Source organism: Tachypleus tridentatus, chromosome 4, assembly GCF_004210375.1.
Source record: "Tachypleus tridentatus isolate NWPU-2018 chromosome 4, ASM421037v1, whole genome shotgun sequence".
NCBI classification, from domain to species: Eukaryota; Metazoa; Arthropoda; class Merostomata; order Xiphosura; family Limulidae; genus Tachypleus; species Tachypleus tridentatus.
Window position 1 is genome coordinate 84702568 of NC_134828.1, and position 17887 is coordinate 84720454.

At 32.5% G+C, this 17887-nt stretch overlaps 1 pseudogene across 1 annotated transcript in view; it reads right to left on the reverse strand.

Moving 5' to 3' along the window:
- Positions 1-8102: 8102 nt before the first annotated feature.
- The window catches only part of LOC143249597 (uncharacterized), a 41614-nt pseudogene continuing 31829 nt past the window's right edge, over positions 8103-17887 (reverse strand). The window contains exons 11-15 of the transcript XR_013027856.1: positions 15640-15782; positions 13102-13183; positions 10915-11067; positions 10120-10345; positions 8103-8982 (exon numbers count right to left, since the gene is read on the reverse strand). The product of XR_013027856.1 is annotated as an uncharacterized LOC143249597 (transcript). The remainder of the gene's footprint in view (positions 8983-10119; positions 10346-10914; positions 11068-13101; positions 13184-15639; positions 15783-17887) is intronic.

A 17887-nucleotide genomic window follows, 5' to 3' on the forward strand; every position in this document is an offset into this window, starting at 1 on the left:
CAAACATACACACGTCCGCCCGGCATGACTAGGTGGTTAAGGAGCTTGACTCGTAATCTGAAGGTCGCGAGTTCGACTCCTCGTCGCACAAAATATGCTCGCTCTCTCAGCCGTGAGGGCGTTATAAATCAAAGGTCAATCCCACTATTCGTTGGTAAAAGAGTAACCCAAGAGTTGGCGGTGGGTAGTGATAACTAGCTGCCTTCCCTATAGTCTTACACTGCTAAATTAGGTAGGGCTACCGCAAATAGCCCTCGTGTAACTTTGCGCAAAATTCAAAAACAAACAATAAAGACGTCAAAAATGAGGGAAACCTATTGTTGAATTATTAACAGACATTATATAATTTAACTAAAACGTATTCTTTGGCCACCAGATTTTTTAGTAAAAACTACGCAGAATAACGATATGTTATTGTGAACAGAAGTACATGGGTACTATGAACGAAATTTGAATAGCAGGCTGGAGACTTTTCACTGTTTCCAACATCGGAAATTAAAAAAAACAAAACAAAAAACTAGTGCAGGTATTCCGACACAAATTTTCAACTCTTTCGAATGTACAAACGATGAAAGATATTTGGTAGTAATAAACGTTTTTATTTATGCGTTAAGGCCTAGTAGATAAATATGTGTTAAAATACCAAAACAATATCTTTAATTAACATTCATTCACCACTTAAAACCTTTTAAACATCAAATAACGTCAGTAATAGTAGGCCTATCTGTTGTCTAATTTAATACATAAACGTAACGTAAGGTTTAGTTGAAATACTACTTAGTAAATTTCGTTTTGGTTTTCACTACAACTCAATGTCATAAAACTTCTGGATTAAACTACTTTGCTGTTATATCACCGAAGTTATCAAAAAGAAAGAAAGAAAGAAAGAATAAAAACAAGCCTTTCTAACAAATCAACATGAATATCAAGCACTCAACATAAACATCATAGTTGGCCTAAGGACATTCAGGTGTTAGTTTTGTTACTGAGGCACGATGTATTTAGCTGAACATTACCAAGTAAAATAATTCAAAACGTAAAAACGTTTTCGATAGAGTAAAAAAGGGTACAAGAGTTTTATTGCTAGTGATTCCTATACCATAGTTTTTAAATAAGGGTGAGTTTTTTTTTAGAGGAGAACAGTTGCGGCGCCAGTATATTTACGTTGGGGGGGGGCTGAGATAAACTGTGGAGGGGCTTCCCAAAATGCTCACCTTAGTTCCACCCAAGGTAATACATAATAATAAAGAAAATCAAGATTAGCTTAGATTGAACATTTAATATACCATTAAGAGTAAAGCAATAAATCAAAAGAAATATAACATAAAGACATAGTTTACATAACAGAAACGAATTATCCCATGTAAAGTTAATACACTCTGAGGAAAAGTAAGGTCATTATCAGGCTAACTATCTTTCATCATGTTGTGTTTATAGTTAATATTACTTCAAAACAATGCGTCTGTTCTGGTGATTGGCAGCAAATGTGTCTATAACAGTATCAATATCGAGTTGTTTTGCCCGCCTGGTGTTTACTGATATGACAGCAAGGTTGCTGGTGTGGTTGTTACTACTGCTGTCATGCAAGTATGTCTTGAGAAGCTTCAGACATGAGAAACTTCTCTTACAGGCAGCTGAAGTAACAGGCAGGGTCACAGCGATGCATACAAGTTTGTGAAGATCCATAAAGGCATCCTTGTATGGCTCCAGCATGGTTGCAAGCTCCAATGATGTAAATACTTCCTGCCCCTTGTCGTTCTTCCTGGCAGTTAGCTGGTTCAACTGGTGGAGCTCCACTGTGAGGTCATCCTCTGCCACACCACAGTTTGCTAAATTGCAGTTGACCTTCACAGAAAGGCTGGTTTCTTCATAAGTTCACATTATTCATACAGGCCAAACTGTGACTGTGATATTGTTCTTATCATCAGTGTCATAAGCACCTGTTACAATAATGTAGCTACTACAGTACATTAAATTAGGCACTTTTAAATAGCCCAATGACAATTTCAAAATTTATTCTAGAATTGTTTAGAAATATTATTTGGTCAGTTAACATGTAAGGTTATTATCTAATCATAAGTATAACATTAGTTGGATTGTAAGTCACAATTTTAAGTGTATGCCACAATCATAAGTACAATTTTGGATGGCTAATACACAATGCAAAATGTTCTCACAGAGGATATAACACTGGCTAAATGTTTCATAGTTTTGACCTATACACAATACACTTATACATGCATGCTATGTTTTACTTTTCAATTAAAGATAAATGAAATTAATGGGTAACCTGTGAAACCTTTGGTTTATCAAGTAAAATCCCTGATGACCTGGTGTAACTTGAAATCAACGTGATTGTCTAATCTTTGTCAAAGCTCAAGATAGAATGGCATTACACAGGGAGCGGCAATATAGCGCATGAGTTTCAGTGCATTCAGTACGTTGCTATAGGACGCATGACACATACTTCCGTTTTAATGAAGACGTTGAGTTCTACAGATCTATGTCTCTTTGATGTTAATTGTTAAGCAACAACGACGGTTGTGTTTTCCATATTTTATGAATATATGTAAGTAACAATATTGGGAACTGAGGGGGCACAAGCCCCCGAAGCTCCCCCTTCCCCCGGCGCCGCCACTGGAGGAGAAATACTTCACCTAAACGCCACTGTGATGAGGTGCTAAACAAGTTATGTCAGGTAAGTTACAGATTAACCCAGCAATAAAAATAAGATGTTAAAAATGTCTTCAAATTGCTCAAGAAACATTTAAAACTCTTTTCCATATTAGACTCATAATATATAAGAAATAAGTAAAATCCGATAAAATGATTCCTCGCATTTCTTGATTTCAATTTGCAATTCTGTTTGATATGTACGACTATCTGTAAAGACCAATGTGTTGCTATACCTTGCTTATTATTTCTCTACTGTTAATACTATGTCCAGTATTGTTCTAATATTCGTATGTAGTGATTTATAATTTAATTACTACTGTTTGAATATCAATAGTATTTTGGACTTTACTTTTATCATATTTCTCTCACGTTGATAATAGCCGATAAACTAAGTCTTATTTATCATTGTTTTCATATAAATAATTTATTGGTTTTAACCTACTCACTGCTGTTTAAATTTCAAAACGTTTGATGAATTAAGACAGTATATGCTCATGTAACATAGTGTTGTCTTAATATCAACAGTGTGTTGAGCTATACATTGAACACTATTGTTGAATTATTACAGCTAAGGTTGTCTTGAATTAATATATTTTATCGGTTTTCTTATAAGATGTATGTCAGACCGTTTCAGTCATTGAGTTACATCACATTATTATTTTAACGCGTTTTATAATTTCATTTTTTTTCATTATTTTCTCTGCCTGACATTGCGTACCTTCACCTTAATAGATATTTTTAAAAGAAGGTATAGCATGCAGTAACACCCGCAAAGTCATATGTATAGCAAACATAAATAACTTCGTTTACTTAAAACAAATATAGTCTAAATCTTATTAAGATAACTTTGACGATCCTGTAGGAGATTTACAGAAAATGCATGTTGTTGATAATTTCAAGTATTGAATATCAGCCACAAAAGTAATTTTTCCTTTAAAACCCCGAGTGTCTCTGTTCATCGAAGTTGATATTAGGTGTATTAGCTTTCAGATACGAATTATTAGGTATGGGTAGATTTTTTGGACGTGTTGTTGGGAGGCTGATTACATGTCTGAAACTGTAAAAGTTCTTGAACAGGAAACAAACATATAAGTACAACAACAAACACGTGTTTCATTTGTTCATATATTCACGCTCGGGTGATTTTTCAAGCTTACACATAGTAGGCTTATGCACGTTATAAACGAATTACTGACTGACATCAGTGTCATTTAACAACCTGTGCTGCTCGCGGACACGGCAGACATAGCTCTGTTCTATGGACCGTACATAATGTAGTTTGAGTTTACATCAACCGATGGTTATGCTTTCATCACGTTTAGACTGTAGTTATGTTTAAACGCACCATTTTATTGTTTGTCTGTTCTAACGTTTTTTCTCTGTACTTTAGCTGCGAGATACTTAGAAGTAGCGAGAATCTGTAACGTGACGAATAAAAACCAACATGGACAAGTTGTACGGAACTTTCTGGGCTTCCTTCCTATAGTACGACTCAAACTAAAACTTACATACAAAACGATACCTTAGAGAATTAATATGTAAATAAAAAACTAACTTCCATATTGGGTGTTCCGACTTTCCACAGTATTTTCTTTCAAGAATATACGTTTGTCACAGCTGCTTGATCCTACTAAGTTCCAACACTCAAATTTGAAAAAATACATTTAAAATCAATTGAATTTTTGAAATCCAAAGAATGGTTTTGATTTCACTTCTGAAATAAGTAAACATGACTTGCTATACTGCAACCATATCTTATAGTAACACATAACACAAACTATTTAGTTACAATTCATTAAGGTATGACTAATTGGTTGCTTTCTGTGTAACTGTGCGTCAGCTTTCTCATAAATTTCATCACATTACTCACCATGAATGATGACGTCAGATTTCCGTCCACCGGTTTCAGGGTAAAGACCTGTTTAACTGACGTAGAGCCTTTCAGTTTCTCAATACACTTAATTATAGTTTATATTCAAGCCGAAAGTAAAAGGACTGTAGATATCCAGGTTCAAATGGAAAATTCTGGTATTATCTGAATGATTAGTACTATTTGATTTAAGCGAAAGATCAACTACAAAGTATTCTATGACGTATAAAAACAGTCAATATATACATTTTCCTTTAAGTTGGAGAAAATGTTACACTTTATATTCATTATTACTATGCAGACGCATCCTAAAATAATTAATTTTTCAAAAAGCTTTTATTGCTTGGAAGTAAATTATTTCAAATATTAAGGAAAAACATACATGTATATGTAAATACCTATATCAATAAAAGAAAAAATATTGTTACAGTGATTACAGAATATTGTTACAGTTTCCATAGATGGTAGTGTTTCCTTGAATAATTTGTCTCTTTCTTCGTCGACTTCTAGGTTTCTAATGTATACAAGGTACGCTAACCAGAAATTTCGTAAAATATTATTACTTGAAAACCATTTCACTATACTACTATATGTCTTGTAGGCAAATGTGCATTTTGAATTCTTTGGAATAATTTAAATTGGGTATTTTAAGAAAAATAGAACCCAATATTTGAAAGCAAAGATAAGTCGGTAAGAAGGAGGAAAAACACCTGGTGTTTACTTCACCAAATGAAGTAATTTGTTGTGGAAAAATTTACAAATATCGTACAATGTTTACATATTGTTAATAAAAAACAATAATTATACTAAGAACTAAGAAACAAAATTAAATTAATTCGCGCGAACAAATTCCTATTGGTGGCCTCCTCTTGTCGTTAACTCCAGAGATTGGTCTGTATTGGTTGGAAGTGAACCAAAAGACGGTTCAAGAACATGGAGAAAAATATTTCAGGTCTTTCAAGTTTGTAAACAAAACGTAAGCATGAAAAACTAAATACGTAAACTAAACATATCACATAAAAGAAATTTTAGTTTCATCGTTTACAAGTGTTCCAAGGTCATAAAATTATAAGTAGTGAAGTGAATCATAGCTCGAGCACACATGAAGTGAATCATAGCTCGAGCACACATGAATAATCAAATGTAATTGAGCAACAGGTGTATAATAAAGTTTGAAAAATAAATATTAAAAACAGGGTAATACCAAAAACGTATTTAATACACAATTTGGAAATGGTTACCTTAATGACAACAGGGAAAAGTTGATGTTATTACATGGTGTTGAATGATCATTGAAAATGGAGAGCCTTTCTTTAATAAAACTTTCGTAATCTGTGATTTTGAAGTCTAGAGTTGTAAAGTTTTCTATAGGGTAATTGTTATTCTCACTATGCAATCAGAAACAAGAGTCGGTGGGTTACTTCTTAACTTGCATCCGCTTCTTGCTGAAATTCCCATGTCCTCGTGCTCACGTATTTGTAGGTGGCGTGTAGTTTTACCAATATAGTTAGCATTACAGGTACCATAAGTGTATTCATAATCGACCTCCGAGCGTATAGGAATAGGCAGAATGTCTTTGGTTTTAAACATACGTTTAATTCTAAATGTTTATGTGTATACTAAACGTAACTTAATTTGTGGGTAATATTTTTTTATTATTTTTCTGAATTTGATATTAAAACTGTTTTCTGAATGAAAGAAGTGATAATAACTCGTGGATATTTAGAAACAACGTGTGGCATTTTGTAGGTTTTATTTTATTTGTTAAAAGTTTTCGTGTGGGAAAGTGTAAGAAAATATTAACCATTCATTTGTAATATACTATAAATTTTTGAAATTTCTGACTAAAGACAAAATTAGTCAGAGACAGACACTTGGCTTTGTTTAGAATACTTAGAACAAGTTTCTGTTTAAGTAGTTTCGCACGAAACTGTTACTGTTTTCTTTCATCTCGCATATAAAGTTTATACATGGATGTTACAAGTTTAGATATTCTAACAATCAACTCCGTTCTGTTGTCATTAATGTAATCAATTTTGGATTTTTACCGTTTTTATATGATATTTACTATTTTAAAGCTATTGTGTTTACATCTATACTTAAGCTTTTATCTATAATAGTTTCTTTTAAAGACGGTGTTTATTAAAAATGTGTATAACGTACGTTTTATCATACATTCTATTGTATTGTTACTATTTAAATCTGTTCTTTTTAAACTTAAGATTGAATACAGAATCTCGCTCAATGCGAATATTTTTGTATTTCGAATATTATAAACTGACCTTTCGAGATATTAACGCTGATGATGTAATTTAAGGAAATTTTGAAACGTCTGTATTAAAAACATTTTATTATTATCGTGTTATTAATATTTATTATGTAACAAAGCAACTTTGAATTTATTTGAGTGAAACCTTTGAGCTCAGAGCTATATAACACGTATAACTTTACACACCTTTATTCGCTTTTAAACGTGCCTACATATCGTTTTGGAGTTTTGAAATATATTATTTTGTGTATCTTTCTCTATTTCTTGTTCAGATGAAATCAGTTGAATAATCACAATTAGATATATTCTTGTATTAACTAATACAAGAGATAAAGATTGCAGAAACCGTAATTAAACATATTTAGGTAAGTATTAAGACACATAAATATGCAACAATAGTCTTAAATGTGAACGAAATCTTTTTTTCAAATTACATTTCACTGTTTTACCATTACTTTAAAAACTCCTTTCCTTAAAATTGCGAAAACGTTAAACGAATTTTTTGAATTACGTTTTTCAGTGATATCTCAACTACCAGAAGGTGTAACGGAAGTAAGAAAACTTTAAAAGTAGTCTTGTTTTATTCAGTTTAATGATGTTTGATAAAAAGAAAGGTTTGCCAGTTAGAGTACTAGAGAGCTACTGTTAACATTGGACTAGTTTAGTAAATAATCCGAGACTACATGAACAAATAAAACTTCAGAAAAACCACCAGTATATAACGTTTCTAAATATTCAGTATTAATTAAAGTTTTGTCTTACACTGATAAACATTATTTGTATAAATAGCTGCATGCTGTCCTTTACTGAATACCTACATATAACTAACAATGCAGAATTATTCCACATATAAATACAGAATACATCAAATGTGTGTTGGAGCACTCAGTTTTCCATACAAATCCACTGAAATTATTTTAAAATCTTAAATATTAATGAAGAACAGAGATATCGTGTAGTGGAGAGCTACCTTAACCAACCCATTTCAATAGATAGTTTATTGCTTAAGCTGTAAATTAAATATATTGTTACAGTTATGTCCATATAGGACTATTAAACATACAAACACACTCTAACTATCCATGTTCATAGCTGTTCCCCATATACATAACCATTGGGTATGTAAAATAAGCCTCTAAATCCACCATAGCATCACATTTTCATAGCCAGTAACCCTATGTTTGTCCCCTATTTATATAGCTGTTAGTTATATGAGTTAAATATTTAAACCCTCCACTGTTCTCCACTTCCACTGCCATTGGTTTTACACACAAATTATTTCCGATATTTTTCTCAAGAATGGGGATTTTATTTTATACTGATGGCGTGTGGTATTCTAGTGCTTAGTGCAATGTCCACAACCATTATAAAACACAAGCTATCATCTGGGAATACAATTGTTAAATTTGCAAAAAACTAGAAGTGAGAGAAAAATTAAGTTTAGGGAGAAAATTTCCCCATGGCTTTTTGGACAGAGAAAAAAAAACCCTGGTCAACTAACATCAAAGTTCACTTTATCATCCCCCCTCATTTCCATAGCCGTTAGTCATGTCCACTAAGTCCCTCTTGCTTCCACTTCTGTAACGTTTAATTATGTTTACTAAGCATGTACGTCCACCATGTTCAACACTTCCATAGCTGTTCGTTATTTCAACCAAACACGTAAAATTCACACCTGTTTCCAATTTCATAATTGTTCTTTATACTCACTAAGTATCTTAAGCTGTATTGCCATGAGCTCTTTTTCAATTAATTAGTTGTTAAAGGTACGTATTATTTTCGTTTACAAAATAAAACAACTACAAAAATGCATATTACATAAATTCTGGCAGTGATATTGAGCAGTTATAAGAAATACCCAGGTTGCTTAGTTACGTACATGACGTTTGACACAAACACCACGAATAAATGATTTAATTAATACAAAAATTAGACTTTCAAAATAATTTTGTTAATCCAGAATTTTCCGTTTTATCATCCTAATATACCGAGGAAGAACTATCTTTTTCTTTCCTGCATCGTTTTTTTTGTAAGGAAGTAACAATACATGCTGCAACTCCACTTATTTCGAGAACAAGAATAAAGATTCCTAATATGGCTGCCACCATAGGATCGAAACAAAACACACCGCCATCTGTCGACTGCTTTAAATCATATTCGTTTGAGGCTACAGAAGAAAAGATGAAAACTATTTGTATTCATAAAATGGTATATCAAATTAAAATATAGAGAATATGTATATAAATCAAACTAATTTATAATAAATCAACAATTTTTAATTACACTAAGTTTCCTTTTTTATTAAAATAACTTTTCATTAAAAATTGCTTAATTTTTGCAAATTTTAAAATCTGAAACTTGTTTTGAATGATTATTTTTGATTGTTTTTAATAAAAAAAGTTGAGCGCCCTAACTCTAGTCATGTCGGACCTTATAGTTGATTACAGTAAATATCAAATTGCAATATAAAGATCGCGGGTTCGAATTCCATTCGCACCAAATATACTTGCCCTTTCAGCTCTGGGGACGTTATATTGTACGCCCAATTCCATTATCGATGGTTAAAGGGTAGCCCAAGAGTTGGCGTTGGGTGGTGATGACTAGCTGCCTTCCTTCTACTCTGTCATTGCTAAATTAGGGACGGCTAGCGCGAATTCAAAAACAAACAAAAAACAAAAGCTCTCGTGTAGCTTTAGGTGAAATTCAGAATAAATAAACCAAAATAGTAAACTATAATATTCGCATTACAGACTTCCTTTTATATAATAATTGAAATAAAGTTTGCATTGTGATATTTCAAAAGCCAATAAGCCCCCCGCCACCATCACATAATAGGGATCCATTAATTCTGCACAAATTAAACTCTTCTCGTACTTGCCACTTTCTGCCCATTGAGAGTTATGTGACAAAATATTGGTCTTATATTTGAAGTTGGCAAACTACCGTGAGATCTAGCTCTCAATTTACGATGTAAAAGCAGTTAATGCATTCTTATATATGATTTTTCTTGACAACAATATGACCGTGAGGTTATTAGTAAGACCTAAAAACTTAACTTTAGCCTTAATACTGTTCTTTGTTAATAATGGTTTTTCAGTTACTATTCTAGAGACCTAAAACAAAGTAATCTGAATTTATCAATGATATTTTTAACATTTCAGTGGATTTGATTTTTCTTTAAAAACCTACATACCTTAGTTACACTCTAAAAGGTCAATTTGAAAATTTTCAATTCAAACATGATTTAACATTTTAATAAACTGTTTGAACATATTACCAGAATAGAACGTTAGATTACACTCACCTGTAAGGGGTGGCACTGTAACAAGTCTTGTATATTTAACATTTTTTGTGAAGGGATCTCCAACACCAAACTCAAGCGCCCGAACACCTACACTTTTCGAAAGACGAATTATAGATAAAACATCCCCATAAGTATTTTCCTCGAGTTCTCTTCTTTTCCTTCGACCATAAGAATAAACAGTTTCAGTATCGTCTTCGCTGCGTCCTGTTGGGATCTGACAAAGAACCTGATGGATAAAATGTAAGCAAAGAATTAGGATAATTTGCAACTTTATTGCCATCTATCGAAATGACATCAAACTACTAACCGCCATGCCTTGTTTGGATATTACACAAAAGTTACTAGATTAAGGGCAACTAAATAATTTAAATGAGTGGTCGGTATCAGTGCCCTCTATTCGAATAATATTAAACTACTAATCCCGTATTGTTGAGATTAGCAAATAACCTGTTGGACCCATCTCGCTGCTAATAAATAAATAAATGGTTAATATACAAGAAATTTACCTGGTAATCATCATATAGTTTGTTTATTTTAAAAATCACCAAAGAATTCATCTTGAAACAAATTTTATTAATACAAAACTGGTAAGGTGTTATTCCTAATATATATATATATATGGTATACAACGATTTCTTCCATAGCTGATCGTATTTTCAGAATGTTCTGTAAATGCAATGTCTTCAACATGAAAAGCAAGAGTCGGGACACTCTACAAGATATGCAAATAATGCTTCTACATTTGTAAAATTAATATATATATATATAATATTGGGTGAGCTTAGCGCCACCTACCGGTTTGCAACGTTCTAAACATGTTTCTACTTCTGCTTCCAGCTCTATTGTGTTACTTCCCAAGAAAGTGAAAGCCTCTAAGTAGCTCTCCAAAGATTTATTTTTTCATCAACAGTTCGCACTTCTCGTATCATCTTCACCTCTACTGGACAGCTATATTGAAAGGAAAGAATAAAGTAAACAACACACATTAACTTTTATTTTCAACACTCCATATCAACGGTAAGGAGGCGCTAAATAGTTTAAACACAACTTTTAACCTAAATCATTACGCTACAATATTTTACTTTGTATTGTCCATGTTCGTTATCAGTGTACGGTAAATGACATTTCCTAAAACAAACGTTTTGATTGCTCAGTCTGTATGGGTGATATTATGCATGCCAGGGCCCTAGAATCGTCAATGACTTACAGTTTTAACTATGAATGTTTAGTGGTTATAATACATCAATAATAAATCCATAATTACTTTCACATATACATATACACGGTTTTATATTATTTACTCATAACAGGTTACAAATATTTCAGTAATACCAACATTTACTTATAATTTCAAGACAGTCAGACAACACCAAACTGTAAAGCATACAAACATACAATCGAGTTACAGCAACACTGCTACTAAAGGTAAACATAAACACTCCAGGTACAACAACATGGCTTCTGAAGACAAACATATAAACACTCAAGGTACAGCAGCATAGCTAATAAAGGTAAATATATGCACTCAAGGCACAGCAACAGCAAGATGCAAAAGATACACGTTTAGAAAGTCAAGATGGGACAAATCAAGCTGCAAAGTAAACACATAAATTTATAACAACAAGCAGCGGGAAACAGTGAGTGATTCAGCTGCAAGGTAAATAAATATGGAAACACTCGAGTTAGGGTAACACACACGAAAAGTAAATGTAACAACACGTGAATTATGACAACATAGTAGCAAAGTAAACATATATATTTAGAGTCAAGTGAATTAGGGCAACTTCCAGCTGCAAGATAAATACTTTATTATAGACGTGTATTCCCAATGAGATACAAAATGATGTTATTTATACGGTATAAATTTATATACACACATATTATTTGTAATTCCCATTCAATGACTTTCTATTTTAATTTAGTATTTTATATGGCGGTTCACGTTATCTAATAAAGATGTGAAATTGTCTTATGATAGAAGATGTGCTTATTAAGTTCACGTATTGCATTTTTTATTGACGGACTTTTCTAATTAAGAAAATTTTGTTACCGATAAATGCAACAACTCTTTTGGTTTTTTTTACATACCTGTTCAAAATTGTTTACACAGAACTACTTATGATGTTATCGACACGTGGACGTGTTTGAAAAATAAGAAATATACTATATAAGTATTACCTGTAATATCTCACACTCATATTAGAAATAAACCTAATACATATTTAAACGCACCGTAACTTTGTCATGGGTGGAATAATATTTCTATCCTACAATACGCCACCTTGTGACGAAGTTCTAAACAAATGAGACTTAAAACATTGTTCTTGAGCTGATCTCCGCGTGAGTATATTAACTATACCCAAACCGGTATAGATATGTCAAGTAGAAGCAGGGGTGAAATTCTACTGGCACTGAGTAGCAGAACTGATTTTTTAAAGCAACACAAGTACCGTAACTTATTTGAGCTGCTTCATTCTGATGCGCGTGCATTGCGTTGTTCCGTTAGAAAGTATTTATTCATTGACACTAAAATTGTCGGTTTGTTTTTTTATTTTTACACGTATATTTTTTTCTTTTCAAAAACAAAGAAACTAAACCAGCTGAATGCATCGAATCTTTTTTCTGAGAAATTCACCTCTGAGTAAAAGTCAGTAACATTTAGGCCCAACTGAACAATAATAGTACGAAAACAATAAATAGTATCGTAAAGCTTTTCATAGAGAAAAATTATCACAAAAAGTAGATTTATTAATCTAATATGTGTCAATATTACGTGTTCAACTGCACTGAAGACAAAATTATAAATTGCTTTCGTTTTCGATAATAATCTACACAGTTTAACAAGTTATACGAGAAAGTGGTTGCACTCAGACGTTGTACGGTAATACCGTAAGCAAAAAGTAACCAGTTAGGTTACTAATTTCTTTGTTTCGAATCGACATTTATTTGACAATATCACAACCTTATTAAAGGTTTACTTACCCCGATTTGTCAATCAGTGTTAAATTACTAGATCCAGCTGGGTCTTTTGCGATAAGATTTCGGAGGAAAATACCGTACGTGTCTGTTAAAAAAAATATGTACATTAATTAACAAAGGCAAATTTTGAAATTAAAATATTTAAATAACAATTCGTTTTTATAAAATTCAAACTAAGTTTTATCATGAATAAACTTAAGGAGCATCTAAGGATAAATATATTTGATATTTTATTGATGTTTTTGTTTTGAATTAATTAAGCACAAAGCTACACAATGGACTATCTGTGCTCTGCCCACCACGGGTATCGAAACCCGGACTTAAACGTTGTAAGTCCGCAGACATATCGCTGAGCCACTTGGGGGACATATTTTATTGATAAACTCTATTAATTTGAAGTACAACATACATATTAATATACACGTAGGCCTGGTGCATTGACCTTGTGGCTGTGGATCTTGACTCGTTATTTACGAGTTGTATGTTGGAATTCTGATACTGAATATGTTTACTCCTCTCAGCCATGGAAGCGTCATAATGTAACGACTAATTCTACCATTCGTCAGTAAAGAACTGCCTATACGTTTATGGTAGGTGATATTGACTAGCTGCTGTTCCTTTAGACCAGTGGTTCCCAACCTTTTTTATGCCCTGCACCACTAAAAAATTTTAATATGTTCTCGCACTCCTCACAGTAATTATTCATTTAAGAATAAAGGTGAAGGTGGCCAAAACAAATGTTATCTCGCACCCCCTAGAATGCTATCTCGCACCCCTGGTTGGGAACCACTGCTTTAGACTATCACTTCAAAATTGGGGTTGTAGATAGCCCTCGGGTAGCTGTGCGCGAAACTCAACAAACAAATAAATAAAATTACTTATTACTATTTAAAATAGCCTAAAATTTTAATTTTAATTTAGAAGTTAATTGAATGTTGTATGTATCAAAATTATATCTGCCAACAAAATTGATACACACAATTTTCTTTTTCAGTGCAAATATATTTTAATATCAAAACAACAGTACAATATATAATAACAGTTATTATAAATAGTTATTAAAAATAATTATTTATATACAAAAGGTTTTAAAAACTTTTCTCTGTGGTGTAGAACTGAATGTTTTATCCACGGCTTACGATGAGCGAATTAATTTTAAGTTGATATCAGTATAGTTCACTTAACGGATAGCTCTATTCTTGGCTGGTCTCATGCCGCTTACAAGCCAATTTTCAATCGACGAAAATATTAAATGTACTCGTAGAAATACTAACGTTCGAACTTAATTCACTAAAGGTAAACGGTTTGTAATGTTCAAAATCTATAAACATTCCTGGTCAAGTATATGTAGTTTCCCATTCAATAAGCGTTAATCACAGTTATAGCTTCCAAGGTTTATAGTGTACTAACTGTAGCAAACCAACCATATAAAACAGTCTCTAGGCGCATCAGTTCATAAATGTTAAGGCGATGTTCTAGAAATTTCAGTTGGCCCAACAATACGCTGTTGCTTTCGTAAAATATATATTAGTGGTTCTTGCACTCGAGAATCTTCTACGAATTTAGGGAACAGGCGGAAATTTAGCAATACATTTTTAACAGTATTAGTTACATGAATTTCTAAATATAAATCTAACTTAAACAAACAATTGTCGATATTAAAATAAATGTATAATAGTAAATCCGTTACAATAAGCACGTGAAATAAAGAAATAATCAATACGTGTTTTATATTAGAAACCAGCTTTAAATTATATAACACTAAAAAGATTGCTATATTAATCACTGAAAATTAACTTCCTTGAATACGATAAGCCTTTACTATATATTTTTTTTGAAGATGTGAATATACTTAAACCGATTCAGACTCAAACCCTAGCCTCTGTTTGTCAGGCAAGTCATGGGTTTGATTCCAGACTGGTGTCCTTTTCTAAGTTGTTCAAATTAATTAAACGGCATAAATATTTTCTAGTCATGACAATTCTATATTTTTTCAATAATTAATGAGCGTAGAATGAATTCAGTTTCATAAACACAAGTGATGCATAAAGTAAGTAAAGAAACAACAGGTGACGTTTTTTAAAAAAAAGTACGAGTGAGTAATAGCTTGTCATACATAACTATATAAACACAACGTACAATTTAACTTTCAGACATTCTCATTAACTTAAATAATTATTTAAATGAAACATAAAACTTACAGTTATCAGACATTTGCATGCCATAAGTTCAATTAAATATTTAGTAATAATACGATCATACTTAAGTTGTATCTCAATAATTAGTGGTAACATCGTTTGTTTGTTTTTAAGCGAAAGATTACACATTGAGCTATCGTGCTATGCCAGTTTGCGAAGATTGAAACTCGATTTTTAGCGTAAAAGATCTTACTCTTACAGCTGATGAAATACGGTTCACTGTAATAAGATGTTTGTTTCTGTAACTTAGTAAGTGTTCTGTGAAGAAATGTAGCTTACTGTAATCAGATTTCCATATTTGTTACTTAGTAATCCAATTTGATAATTATAAGAAATAACTTACCGCCACCAGCCATGCGCACTTGTAATTTAAGTAACTCTCCTATAGAGAAACTCTTGCGTTCACGACCTTGAATATCCATAATATGAAGTGACAAAACCGGAAGGGGTGGTTTTCCTCTTTTATGATCAGTAGGTTTAAGCTGACTGAAATAAAACAAAAACAATAACTTATAGTTGTTGACAGATTTCTACGTATACAAATACGTAACTGGCAAAAATGTTCAATGTTAATAATATGTTAAAAATTGTTGAGTTTAACTATTATTTTAATTAGGGAAGATTGATTACTTTAAACATTCATAATGTATTCGTCGTTACTAATTAAAGTAGTTAATGGTATAATAACACTTTAGAATGTTTAGGATTTTGAAAAATGTTTTGTAAAAACTGTTATATGTCAGAATTTAGGTCCACAATACTACGAATAACCCGTTGGGTCAGCGCTAAGTCACTGGATTTTCACCCCTAAAGCCAGAGGCTCGATTCCTCTCGCTGGACACAACAGACTGCCCGATGTGGCTTTGCTATAAGAAAACACACAAATAGTGCTACAATATCGTATTTACAATTTTCCGAATCAGTGTTATACCTCTCAATGTCCTACACCAGACACTGAAGTTTAGTGTTACTCTCATGGGTTACTTGGATTTGACTTGTACTATTTTAATATTGTAATACTTAGTCTTTCTCACAAAGTACTTAATTTCAATGTCGTATTTCTAAGTCTTCTCACGAATCACTGAGTTTCAGTATTGTATTTTTCAGTGTTCGCCATGAAGAGCCGAATTTCAGTGTTGTACCTAGCATTTCATTGTAAGACTTATTGGGTTTTTGTTATAATCATTTAGAAACTGAACCAGTGTGTTGAACTTCTCAAATTTATTTTTCTTTTTGAATTGAAATTAAATATTATAAGTTAAATTTGTTGTTGTTGTTTTGTGTAATGCCATGTTGGACTATCTGCTGTGTCCGCTACGGGGAATCAAATCCTCAATTTGAGTATTGTACGTTTGGAAACTTATCATGAAATACATCTTACAGATACCAGTACTCGTTTTTTGTTGTTCTTAGATGTGTTTATTCATCTCAATAAGATAGTGTGAGTCAATATTGTATGTATATATAATGAAATGCACTTAGGTATAAAATAAATGATTGAGTGTGGGACTTAAAGTAATGAAATTAAAATTGGCGACCAAAGCATTAATAAAAATTTTACGGCAAATACTCATTCATTAGTTAGCCAGGCCGCTTTCTGATGTTTCATACTGTTTTTATTTTAATGAGATACTAGGATTCATTGTTGTATATCGTGTTAGATAAATATTCTGTTTACTAGGTACTGGGTTTCAGTGTTGCTAGATACGTTTTTATTATTATTTATTACACTTAGATACTGAGATTCATTGTTGTATAAGTTAAGAAAGTCTTATGTTTACCAAGTGCTGGGAATTAGTGTTTGTTTTTGAATTTTGCGCAAAGCTACACGAGGGCTATCTGCGTTAGCCGTCCCTAATTTAGCAGTGTAAGACAAGAGGGAAGGCAGCTAGTCATCACCACCCACCGACAACTTCTGGGTTACTCTTTTAACCAACGAATAGTGGGATTGACCGTCACATTATGACGCTTACACGACTGAAAGGGCGAGCATGTTTGGTGTTCGAACCCCAGATCCTCGGATTACGAGTCGAGTGCCTTAACCACCTGGCCATGCCGGACTAATTACCAGTTACCGTGGTCATGTGGGTTATTTTTGTATTTACCAACTTCCATGTTTCTGACGGGCATTACAATAATACAATTATTCAGTTTTTTTATTTGAATCGCTGAGCATAGTGCTGCCAGATTATTGTATTTTATCACCATTATGTCTCAAAGGTTGCACTTTTCAGTAACTGTATGACGTTTTATTTTGTAACTGATAAATCATATTTTCATACAGATGAAGCTATCAGGCATATGACATCGACTCGTTATTTTAGACAATATATTTTCATCAAATGTTGGTGATTTAACAAGATTATTATTTACAGCCGTCATCACTTCCCACAAACTAAAGGAATTTTCCAACAGGTGGGCGTTTAGGGTTCGTTAAGTCAAAAGTCAATATTTCTGAGCATTTATAACACGTGTGCTAGTTTTCCAAACACGTTAGGTAGGCAAACAAGAATCCGTCTAACTTAATATATGTTTATACATTCACTGTGTAACACGCCCACGATAATGGTCTAACTTACCCAGACCGTGAA